This window comes from Oryx dammah, unplaced genomic scaffold (genome assembly GCF_014754425.2).
Source record: "Oryx dammah isolate SB20612 unplaced genomic scaffold, SCBI_Odam_1.1 HiC_scaffold_2, whole genome shotgun sequence".
Lineage (NCBI taxonomy): Eukaryota > Metazoa > Chordata > Mammalia > Artiodactyla > Bovidae > Oryx > Oryx dammah.
In genome coordinates, this window is record NW_024070186.1 from 21,417,368 (window position 1) to 21,430,187 (window position 12,820).

General features: G+C 43.8%; 1 non-coding gene across 1 annotated transcript; it reads right to left on the reverse strand.

Moving 5' to 3' along the window:
• Positions 1-379: 379 nt before the first annotated feature.
• LOC120859781 lies at positions 380-515 on the reverse strand. Its single transcript, XR_005720149.1, has one exon. It is a non-coding gene; the product is annotated as a U8 small nucleolar RNA (small nucleolar RNA).
• Positions 516-12,820: the final 12,305 nt, after the last annotated feature.

Sequence of the window (12,820 nt, forward strand, 5' to 3'; positions counted from 1 at the left end):
CTAATATTTAAATATTAAAAGTACATGACAGTAAAATTAGGACTAATTTATATTTTCTTTCTTTTGCTTATGGGCTTTCCTTATGTCTCAGCTGATAAGGAATCTGCCTGCAGTGCAGGATACCTGGGTTCAGTCCCTGGGTTGGGAGGATCCCTTGGAGAAGGGAAAAACTACCCACTCCAGTATTCTGGCCTGGAGAATTCTATGGACTGTATAGTCAGTCCATGGGGTCGCAAACAGTCGCACATGACTAAGTGACTTTCACTTTCACTTTTCTTTTGTTTATCTGATTTTTCAAAATTTTCTGTAACTCATATTATTTTTTAAAAGAAAAAATATTTAATAGCAAGTACCTTATTTTTTTATTTTTTGTTTTTTAATCAGATAGGCGCAATCAGGGTGTTGCAAGTCCTGATTATGGAGAGCCCTTAATCAAAAATCACGCAAGCTCCAATCATCACGCTCTATTCTGCCCTCCAAAAAGAGGAACAGGTAAGAATTATCTTATCTGACAATAGCAAGTACTTTAAGTCACAGTTGCCAGGTATCATGGGACATACTTACACCAAAAAAATTATTCATTGTTTAATCTGAATTTTTAATTTAATGAGGTGTTTTATATTTTTATTTACTAAATCTGGCCAGCCTATTTTTAATGTAAAGCAATCAAAGGAGAAACTTGGGTGCTGGCCCCTTTGAGGACAGAAGAGTCACTGATTGTATCCAGTCTTTTAAACCAGGAAATAGGATTTGATGGAATAAGATAGGAAAATGAATTTGGAAGCCACATAGTCCTTATCTGAAATCTGGACTCTGCTATCACCCCACCACCACCCCAGCCCCATTCACCCCACATTCTGGATGTCCTGAGGTGAGTCACTTATCTCCCTGGAGCCTCGTAATAATGCCTGGCTTGCCAGGATCAAATGAGAACATGTGTGTGAAGGCACTTAGTTTTAAACTGCGAGTGCCAAGCAGCACATTATTGTCATGTTAACAAATTATACACACAAGGACACGTTGAACAGGAACAAAACACCTGCCACAAGACAGCTGCAGAATTGTCCCTTGCAGCAGACTTTGATGGCTCTCTGAGGTCAAAACAACTCAAGGTTTAGTTACTCCAGGACTGAACCCATACATTAATATCTATCCAGATTGTTTTTACGACCCTATTTATAGATGCACTGATCATTAAATAGTTTGGAACACTTTGAAACAAGTCGGTTGTTAAATTGCTTGGCGAGTGGCTCAGAGGAAGCCCGCATGGTTTATGAGTTTGGCAGCTCATAACTCCAGGCCCTCACCTTATCACCTTATCCTCACACTCCAGGCTCAGTCACCTTGGAAACTGCCCTATTCTAGATGCAGAGCACAGAGCGCCTGACTGACATGAAATTCCTCAGCAGTCGCCTTCGTGTCTGGTCTCTGTTACTGAAAAACCATCGGTGCCTCTCAAGCCACTTTAGGGAGGATCCCACAGGGGAGTTTCAAGGATCTTCCAGGGGAAAATTAATGCTGGAGATGGAGGTTTATGACAACGTGGAAAAACAAACTGAGGGAGGAAGAATTAAGGGAGAAGGAAAGAGGAGAGGAGGGAAGGAAGAAGAAAATGTGGGAAAGTTCAGAAGAAAGAAAATGAGAGCAGCATCGTATTTTACAGATGAGGAAATTGAGGCCCAGGGACCCAATGTCACATGACCAGCCAAACAGCTCCTCATGGGAACCAGACACTCTGGAAAGAACAACATGAAAATGCAGCTTATGAGTGAAGTGGCGAGACACAGGCGAGCGACAGCAAGAGGCAGCCACCTGCCAGTCTTCACCAGACACTAACCCTGACGTGGGACTCGCCAGCCTCCAGAACTGTGAGAACCAGACGCCTGCTGTTTAAGCCCCCCAGGCCATGGTATTTTATCATAGCAGCCCAAGACATTTGGCAATTCTCTTTAACTGATGGAGGAACTGCTGAACTATGGCTGCCCCGGTTTCCTTTCCCACCATTGGTGTCTGAGGAGGGGGTACCAGTGTGGTCCCATCGTCCTCAGCCCAGATCTTCACTCTGCCACAAACTCAACTGGGTGACCTCCTTACACAACCTCTTGGAGTCCCAATTTCCTCATTATAGAATAGAAACAACAGACTTGAGGGAAAATCACACAGATGACATACAAAAATCTCCTAGTGCATGGTGCTCAGCAAATAGTGGTTTCCTGGTCTGTGTGTAGAGAATCAAAACATCTCAGTGTAGGAAGGAGCCTGATAGGTACAACATGTGATGCTACTTCCTGGATTATTATAACAGGGTCCCCTGTCCTGTGTCCTGCCCGAATATCACCATTGCTGCTCATTGTAGGGCATCAGTGGCCAGAACCAACTCCACAGGATATAAGGAGGCATTTCCCATTATTTCTTGGAAACCTGGCTATCACGGAGTATAAATGAGTGCTATAATGGGAGAAGGAGGAAGAATTCTGAAGTCAAATAACTGGGAAAGACTGGATTGAACAACACCAAGGCAGATTTCTCTTCTGCAGGACACCTCGGATCATTGAACAGAGTCATACACTGAAATCTCCCAACAGGAATAGAGCATTTCTAAACCTCTCTGTCCTGTAAAATGAAAGTCTGCAACCAGACATAAGCCATCTGTCCACACAGCAGGGAAACCACATACAACCACCAAGGCTGAACTGTAAATACTCACCCCCAAACCTCTGTCTGCCCTGTAGCAACTCTCGCCTTTCCTGCTTTATCCCAAATGGCAACTTAGAAACTGTGGCCACTGCTACCCTGCTGTCTTCCTTAATGTCTCCGTCCATCCCTGCTGCCTGAAGTCAATTTCCAAGTTCAGGTTCAAGGAGTTAGATCATCTTCAGAGGCTGAGTGAAGCGAGTCACCATGTGAGGATTGAGGGAATTCGCCCTCTCCATCCCCACGCTGAAGCAGATACTGAATACAAATGAGCAGAACTAGGTTTCCCTTCTCAGCCAGGGTTCTCAGCTGAGATTAGAAAATTGCCAAAGAGCCAGTTTTCTTGGGTCCTGCAATTGCCCTTTCGTATGTTTATGCACTTTTTAAAAACTCCATGATTTGTCTGGAGACTAAGAGATGTAAGGAATGGTCAGGATCTGAGGAGACAGAACAAAACCCTTAGCAATTTTTTGAAACCCTAGGTAAGAGGCTGAAGGGATTGTTCCCAAAGACCTGACCTCTAAAGTTCACAGTAATGCAAATGCAGATGAGTTAAACCCTTCTGTTGCCCCCACCTCCAAAATGGTGAATAATTCCATCTCAGATGGCTACCCTGGGCTTCCCTGGTGGCTCAGCCGGTAAAGAATCTGCCTGCAAAGCAGGAGACCTGAGTTCGATTCCTGGGTTGGGAAGATTCCTTGGAGAAGGGCACAGCTACCCATTCCAGTATTCTTGCCTGGAGAATTCCATGGACAGAAGAGCCTGGCAGGCTACAGTCCATGAAATCATAAAGAGTTGGACATGACTGTATTGCAGGCCTGGAGAATTCCATGGACTTGACTTTTGCATCCATGGGGTCACAAAGGGTCAGGACAGATGGCTGGCTACCAGATAAACAATTCTCACTTCATGTAAAACTTACCCTGAGTCCTTTATTCTCAATGGCACCAAGGAAAGTGAGGCCTTTTCCTGAACTCTCTTAACTAGAATGAAGACAGTCCCAGGATGACCACAAAACAGGGACAACTGGTGCCAGTGAATTTTTTTTAAATAATCTTATTGATTGACTGATTTGGGGCTACGCTGGGTCTGCATTGCCGTGTGGGCTTTTCTCTAGTTGTGGCAAGTTACTCTGTAGTTGCAGTGCTCAGGCTTCTCATGGAACACGGGCTCTAGGGCAAATGGGCTTCAGTAGTTGCATCTCCTTGGCTTGAGCACGGGCTCAGTAGCTGTGGTACACGAGCTTAGTTGCTCTGCAGCATGTGGAATCTTCCCAGACCAGGAATCAACCAGTGTCTCCTGCGTTGGCAGGCAGATTCCTTACCACTGAGCCCCCAGGGAAGCCTACAATGAATCTTTATTAAGCACCTACTGTGGGATAGAAGCATATGGTCCAAAGCCAGAGATAAGAGCCAACCACACAAATGCGTATGGCTGGAATAAATCCGACCCAGCCCTGGGAGCATCACCAGCTCCTCCAGAATCTCTGCCCAGCTGGAGTTTGGGAAGCTAAGCAATGTCTGTAATGTAAGGAATCTGATGCACCCAGCCCTTATCAACCCTGTCCGAAGAATGCAGCTTAGCGAGCCCCTTAGGAAGATTTACTCAAGTACGAAGTTAGAGGTGGGTTTGTCTTTCATCAACACACTTGAAGGCAATAGACACTGGTGACAGCAGAAAAAAGGCTAGCCCAGCTCTATGGGGGGTAAGGTGGACCTCTGCCTGGGAAGCAGGGGGCCTAGCTGCAAAAACTATGGTGTGATGTGTGGATCAGGACATTGCATGTCCCTGAATCTTAGCATTTTGGGTAGGGGTTGGGGGTAGGGGACCAAGTTGAGGAAGAGAGGCAGCCTGCTATGGCAGGCTGGGTGTCACCAGCCTTGGCTGTACCTCTAACAGGCTGGGTGACCTCACCAAGCCATTTCCCCTTTCTGACCTCAGCTACCTTATCAGTAAAAATAATAGTAATAATAATGAGATGATTGTCCTAGGTCTGTTGATCGGGGTTTTTTTCATTGCTGTATTTTGTGAAATTCTCATAACATAAAGCTTGTCATTACTGACATTTAGCACGTTCACAATGTTGTGCGACCATCACCACTATCAAGTTCCAGGACATTTTCATCATCCCCAGAAGAAATCTTGCATTTATTAAGCAGTCACTCCCCATTACCCCATTCCCCTAATCTCTGGCAATCACTAATCTGCTTTCCATCTCTGTCTCTATGGATTTGCCTATTCTGAATATTTCATATAAATGGAATCATGCAATTATTTGTCCTTTTGTGACTGACTTCTTTCACATAGCACGATGTTTTCAACATTCATTCATGTATCAATACTTCATTCTTTTGTATAGTTAAGTAGTATTTCATTGTAGAAATATACTACTTTTACCCGTTCATCATTTGTCAGTTATGGTCAAATTTGGGTTGTTTCCACCTTTGGACTGCTGTAAAGAGCCAAACGTTTACAATAGAACTGTGAGAAATAAATGTCTGTTGTTTAATTCACCTCATCTATGGTATTTTGTTACAACAGCCTGAGCAAACCAAGACATATGGTAATCTCCATGTAACTTATTACAGAACCACCAAGCTTTTCCACAGTGGCTGCATCATTTTTCATTCTTACCACCAAGGTTTGAGGGTTCTGTTTGCTCCTCACCCTCACCAAACTATATCCTTAAGCAGGAAGGGAATTTAGTAGTAAAATCTTTTCTTCTAACACAATCTTTCTTGGAAACCTACTATGAGAAAACAGATCAAAGAGAAACTGCTGGGGTTGGAGGTGATAGTACATCTGAGGAACCCCCTAGGGTCTGAAGAAACAAACTTTGAAAATCGTTTGCTACAGAGTTTGTTATATCCTTCCTGGCTCAGAATCTGAATATCCCATCTTGACCCCCTTCCAAGGTCCATCCCAGTCTCTGGAGGTTTGGCTTATCGAGGCCTCTCCCCATCTCTATTCTACACTTTCAGGAAAGGCCTTCAGCTTAGGGTATGGGGCCCAACAGTGGAAGAATTAGCCAGTTCTTTTTCTTTTTGGCCATGCACAATGGCATGTGGAATCTCAGTTCCCCAACCAGGGATTGAACCCCCTGCATTGGAAGCGAGGAGTCTTAACCACTAGACTGCCAAGGAGGTCCCAGCTGGTTCTCTTTAAAATAAAAATTCTGAGATCCAACCCCAGACTTAGAAACTGGGAATCTTCAGGGAAGAATCCTGGATTTTTACACCTTTTACATACTTCCCAGATGATTTTTATGCCCCCAGATTTGAGAACCACTGAACTGAAAGGGACTGAAAGGTGAGGGTTAGGAGAGTAAACACCTAAGATTGGTAAAGGCCACCATCTTATTGAACTGTTGTGAGCTTCTCTTCTGCTCTTTGGGAGAGAAAAGTTGGATTTTGCTTTGGGATCTGAGTGCCAACTGGGGCTTTCCAAAGGTCAAACTGGCACAACCTCCAGCCCACAGGACTGGGAAGCTCCAAAAGATAAGGATACTGTTGTGACCTCAGGAACTGCACACAATGTTCCAGCATTTCCAAGTGCTGCTTTTTAAAATGATGGTTATTATGGTTACTTTTTTGGAATTTGAAAATATAGCAAATCAGTCATAAAGAAATGACTGTTTATGTGAGTTTTTGTAGCATTAAGCAATGTCTTCTTTGTGCTGAGAATCAACATTATTTACTTTGGGAATCTTGCCCAGATTTCTGTCAACTTATTTATACACAGTTTCTCTTCCCAGACTTGTGACTCAATGAAGTTTTCCCCATCTAGGGCAGGGAACAAGCAAAACTGTCATATACAGATGCAGCCTAGTGCACTGAGCTTGTAAGAATCATCAAAGACCCCCTACTCTAGTGATACCCGCAGAGCAGTAACCCCCTCCTCAGACTCTGCTGGGATTCATCCAAGAATGAGTAGCTCCCCACCTGTTTTGGTTAGTCACTCTTACATAAAAAATCTTGCCAAAACTCAGTGACTTGACACAAAAACTATCTCATTCTCACCAGTCTTTGGAGTGGCTGAGCTCAACTTAGCAGTTCTACTACTGTGATGTTGGTTAGGGCTGTAGCCACCTGGGGTGTCAACTGGGCTGAAGAGAGAGCTGAAGAATCCAAGCTGGCTCACTCACATGGCTGGGAGCTGATGCTGGCTGCCAGCTGGAAGCTCAGCTGGGGCTGTTGGCTGAAATGTCAACACATAGCCTCTTCATGTGGCTTGGGCTTCCCACAGTATGGCAGCTGGGTTAGAGAGGGAATATCCTACGAGCAAGTATTCCAAGCACTGATTTGACTCTAAGGCCTTAGATAAATTACCTAATCTCTTGGAACCTAAGCTTCTCCATCTATCACATGAAGATAATTTGTCAAAGATAATTTGATAAAGATACTTTATCAAATGAAGATGAATCTTCCCCATCAGATTAATGCAAAGACTAAGTGAGACAGTTTGAGTACAGCCCTTCACACAGTGCTCCATAAACAAGAGCAGGTTATGATCATGGCCACCCCAACACTTAATCCTGGAGCATCCCTGATAGTACACGATGAATCTCTCCAGACTTTCTCCCTGGCTCATACAAATTGCTGGGCTGCCACCCCTGACTTGAAGAAAAGGAGGAGGTTGCCATCTTTGGTGGGTTTCTGTAGGACTAGACGCAGAAACTGTGGACTAGACATCAGAAACTATGACATGACTCCTTGGAAAGTATCTTTTTTTTTCCCCCACGGAGAAGGAAAGGGTGGCTTTATTAGTTTGCCAGGCAAATCTCATGGACGGAGGAGCCTGGCAGGCTGCAGTGCATGGGGTCGCAAAGAGTCGGACACGACTGAGCGACTTCACTTTCACTTTTCATTTTCATGCATTGGAGAAGGAAATGGCAACCCACTCCAGTGTTCTTGCCTGGAGAATCTCAGGGACGGGGGAGCTTGGTGAATTACCGTCTATGGGGTTGCACAGGGTCGGACACAACTAAAGCAACTTAGCAGCAGCAGCAGCAGGCAAAGGGAAACACAGCAGGCTAGCTCCATAAGAACTATCCACTGCCCCCTTCCCCCGCCCTGCACCTGCACCCCATAAATAGGAAGAGGTTATATAGTCAGTCTGGATAAGGGCATGATAAGGATCAAGGCAGTAACAGTGTTTCCTTTGTTTGTTGCTTTTTTTGGCTGTGCTGGGTCTTCATTGCTGCAAGTGGGCTTTCTCTAGGGGTGGCAAGCAGGGGCTACTGTTTGTTGCAGTGCACAGGCTTCTCATTTCAGTGGCTTCTCTTGTTGCAGAGCAAAGGCTCTAGGGAGCAGGCTCAGTAGTTGTAGTGCATGAGCTTAGTTGCTCCCATGTCATGTGGGATATTCCCAGACCAGTGATTGAATCCACATCCCCTGAATTGCAAGGTGGATTCTTAACAACTGGACGACCAAGGAAGTCCTGAAATTATCTTAAAGGGAAAAAAATACCTTACAAATATTCAAGGATATTTGAATGTTCCTCCAAACAGTGTAAATAACATCTTATCAACAGAAACTTATAACCTAAATGTCTATCAGTAAGAGCTGGGATATGGTACATCCATATTCTACTGGATATTTGTTGGTTTTTAGGGTATCTAGTATCTGATCATTCTTCGTTTAGGGAAGAAATTTAAAGATAAGAAACAAGCACCCACTTGATGCTTTCCACTACAGAAGCATCAGTTCAGTTCAGTTCAGTTCAGTCTCTCAGTTGTGTCCAACTCTTTGCGATCCCATGAATCGCAGCACGCCAGGCCTCCCTGTCCATCACCATCTCCCAGAGTTCACTCAGACTCACATCCATTGAGTCAGTGATGCCATCCAGCCATCTCATCCTTTCTCGTCCCTTTCTACTTTTGCCTCCAATCCCTCCCAGTATTAGAGTTTTTTCCAATGAGTCAACTCTTCGCATGAGGTGGCCAAAGTACTGGAGTTTCAGCTTTAGCATCATTCCTTCCAAAGAACACCCAGGGCTGATCTCCTTCAGAATGGACTGGTTGGATCTCCTTGCAGTCCAAGGGACTCTCAAGAGTCTTCTCCAACACCACAGTTCAAAAGCATCAATTCTTTGGCGCTCAGCTTTCTTCACAGTCCAACTCTCACATCCATACATGACCACAGGAAAAACCATAGCCTTGACTAGACGGACCTTTGTTGGCAAAGTAATGTCTCTGCTTTTTAATATGCTATCTAGGTTGGTCATAACTTTTCTTCAAGGAGTAAGCGTCTTTTAATTTCATGGCTGCAGTCACCATCTGCAGTGATTTTGGAGCCCCCCAAAATAAAGTCTGACACTGTTTCCACTGTTTCCCCATCTATTTCCCATGAAGTGATGGGACCGGATGCCATGATCTTCATTTTCTGAATGTTGAGCTTTAGGCCAACTTTTTCACTCTCCACTTTCACTTTCATCAAGAGGCTTTTTAGTTTTTCTTCACTTTCTGCCATAAGGGTGGTGTCATCTGCATATCTGAGATTATTGATATTTCACCTGGCAATCTTGATTCGAGCTTGTGCTTCTTCCAGCCCAGCGTTTCTCATGATATACTCTGCATATAAGTTAAATAAGCAGGGTGACAATATACAGCCTTGATGTACTCCTTTTCCTATTTGGAACCAGTCTGTTGTTCCATGTCCAGTTCTAACTCTTACTTCCTGACCTGCCTATAGGTTTCTCAAGAGACAGGTCAGGTGGTCTGGTATTTCCATCTCTTTCAGAATTTTCCACAGTTTATTGTGAATCCACACAGTCAAAGGCTTTGACATAGTCAATAAAGCAGAAATAGATGTTTTTCTGGAACTCTCTTGCTTTTTCCACGATCCAGCGGATGTTGGCAATTTGATCTCTGGTTCTTCTGCCTTTTCTAAAACCAACTTGAACATCTGGAAGTTCACGGTTCTCGTTTTGCTGAAGCCTGGCTTGGAGAATTTTGAGCATTACTTTACTAGCCTGTGAGATAAGTGCAAGATAATCACGATGGTGTGATCACTCACCTAGAGCCAGACATCCTGGAATGTGAAGTCAAGTGGGCCTTACGAAGAAAGCTAGTGGAGGTGATGGAATTCCAGTTGAGTTATTTCAAATCCTGAAAGATGATGCTGTGAAAGTGCTGCACTCAATATGCCAGCAAATTTGGAAAACTCAGCAATGGCCACAGGACTGGAAAAGGTCAGTTTTCATTCCAATCCCAAAGAAAGGCAATGCCAAAGAATGCTTAAACTACTGCACAATTGCACTCATCTCACACACTAGTAAAGTAATGCTCAAAATTCTCCAAGCCAGGCTTCATCAATACGTGAACCGTGAACTCCTTGATGTTCAAGCTGGTCTTAGAAAAAAGGCAGAGGAACCAGAGATCAAATTGCCAACATCTGCATAAAGAAGACAAATATGCCCACTCCTTGCTCCCTGGAAGACAATATACAAGCATGTGAGCTGAGTGGCCAGTGTGTGGACTCCTACCTAAGGTTTTGCCCACAAAGACACTAGAACAGTTAGCAGTTTTCAAGACTGCCATGTTGGCAGTGGAGCCTAGATTCCAGGACATAGTGCTGTCTGGTGGAGCAGAGCTGCCTCAATGACTTAGACTACTCACCTTGTAACTGTTATGTGCCAGAGAAATGAATTTCCATATTCATTAAGTCACTTAAGTTGAAGTTTCTTTGTTATGGTAACTTAGATTATCCTAATTATGGTGATTTTAGAACATAGCCACAAATTCTTTTCTACTCCTCCTGCTGAGAAGTAGAAACTATGTCCCCTCTTTTGAATTTGAGCAGGCTTGTGACCACTTCAATCAATAGACTTTGGTGAAAGTGATTTCCAGGGTTAGGTCACAAAAGGCTATGAAGCTTCCTCCCTGCTTGCTAGAACACCATCTCCTGGAGCACTGAACAACCTTGTGAGAAGTCAGATTACCCAGAGGCCACCACACTGTGAGGAAGCCCAAATCATGCAGAGAGAGCTTGTATAGGTACTCTGATCAAGAGTCCCTGCCCAGCCCAGAGTTCAATTCATGGCAGCCCAGTCTCCAAACATGTGCATGAAATAGCCTCCAGATGATTCTACCACTCCACCCCCATCCCAGCCTTTCATCTCACTCTTAGTGTGAATTTTCCCAGCCAAGATCCCAGACATTGTGCATCATCCCTGCTGTGCCCTGTTAGAATTTCTGACCCACAGAATTTATGGGTATATTAAAATGGTGAATGTTTTATTCTACTAAGTCTTACGGATTATTACACAAAAATAGCTAATGGAACTCTAAACTGACATAGCATAGATTCCATGGGCTATCCAATACTTTTCAAAAATTTTCCTTTTTTGCTAAATAACCTAACCACAGTGTATCTCTGTTGTTGCTATCAACAGTCTTGGCTGGTAGATATACAATGAAATACTATACAACCCTTAAACTGAGGTAGCTCTATATTAACCATCACAGAAAGAGACTCACAATTTAGTTTTAGGAGAAAATGGCAGATTCAAAAATAGTAGGTTCAAAATGGTTACAGTTTTGTAAAATAAAATTATTACTTTTGCATAGTGTAAATTCTAAGATGCTGTGTACCAGAATTACATAGTCTCTTAAGTATTGATTACCTGTTTTTTCTATATCAACTTCATTACAATTACATGTATAAATTTTTAATTAAAAATATTAAAGAAAAATGAAGCCAGGGTTATAGGTTCAGAAATTTAAGAGCACCTGGAATATTTCACCACCTCTGGAGCTTTTGCACATTCACTAGTGAGAAACCCTGAAGCACAATCTTTGGGTAGTGGTAGCCCCATTAGTCTGTGTAGTAGCTACTAGTAATCCCTCCCCTTACTACAAACATATGCTCTTCCTCATATCAAGAAGTATGGTTTATTTCCCCTTTCCTTATATCTAGGCTGTCCCTGTGACTGCTTTGGCCAATGGAATGCAATATAAAATGTTCGAGGGCTTCTGATTTCAAGTCTTAGGAGATTTGGTAGCTTCTGTTTCTTTCTGCTTACATTCCTGTTCTTGGGATGTTCCCTCTCAAAATCCAATCAAAGCCATATGGAAAGGTCACATGGAGGAGAGCCAAGACTTTCCCATAGGCAGCCTTAGATTAGCTCCTAGCCAACAGCCAGCACCAACTGTCAGCCATGAGAATATGTCATTTGAGATTCCAGCTCAATTGAGCCCTAGTGGCTGCAGATCCAACAGACATCGTGGGGTGCAGAAGAACCATCCAGCTGAGCCCTGTTAACCCACAGACTCATGAGAGATACTAACAGAATGGTTGCTTTAAACCCCTGAGTTTTGGGGAAATGTAGTAGCTAGCCTCCAAGATGGCTCCACTGATCCCTACCTCCTAATATATATACCTTGTATAGCAGCTTTGCACACGGTACCAAGGCTGGTCTGTCTGACCAGTAGAATAGACCAGAAATGATGCACAGTATTTTACTTGTAAGATTAGATGATAAAACGCCTCATAGCTCTATCTTGGCCACTCTCTTCGTATTCTGAGCAGCGCCTATGAGAGAAGTCCACATATGAGGACCAACTTGTCCCCAGGTTGCCCAGGACTTTCCTGGTTTTAGAATGAATGTTTCACATCCTGAGAACCCCCTTAGCCCTGGGCAAACCAAGATGATTGGTCCACCCTATGTGATAAGGTAGTGAGACTTCAGGACAACAGTGAACAAAAAATAAGACTTCTTACCAACAGCCACATGAGGGAGCCATCTGGGAAGTAAATCCCCCAGGCCCAGTCAAGCCTTGGAAAGGCTGCAGCCCCAGCCAGCTGCCCAACTGCAACCTCATGCAAGACCCTGATCCAGAGCCACCCAGGTGAGGTGACCCTTAGAAATTACGTGAGACAATAAATATTGTTATTTTAAGCTGCTCAGTGTGGGATAGTTTGTTAAACAGCAATATGCAGGCAGTCTGTTGCCCCCTAATAGATCAGGGAACACTATCAGATCATCATCTCCACCATTTTAAACAGCTATGATGGTCTTTCTGTTTGGAGATCTTTTCCTTTCCTGAAAATGAACCAGAGGGAATGCTGCTTCTAGAGTTCCTGAAAAACAGTGTCCCACAGGGTCCCTGGTTGCTGCAGCTTGA